The following is a 234-nucleotide window of genomic DNA, read 5'->3' on the forward strand; positions in this document are numbered from 1 at the left end:
GTAATCAGCAACTGAAAATCTGTACGAGGCGTTTTCAGTTCCTTTTCGGACCATATATGTCAAATGTAACACCCAGCTAATGTATACGTAATTTGAGGTATAAAACCCTGCTTTGTAAACCCCTCGCTGTTCAAATACATTGCCCTATTTTGGACGTTTGGACCTATGCATAATAAACTCATTCCTACACTGGAGTGCTTGGCTTAGTCCCTCCTTTTTCCTACGCCAACCTCT

The sequence above is a fragment of the Natrix helvetica genome (genome assembly GCF_964273705.1).
Source record: "Natrix helvetica genome assembly, chromosome: 1".
NCBI lineage: Eukaryota > Metazoa > Chordata > Lepidosauria > Squamata > Natricidae > Natrix > Natrix helvetica.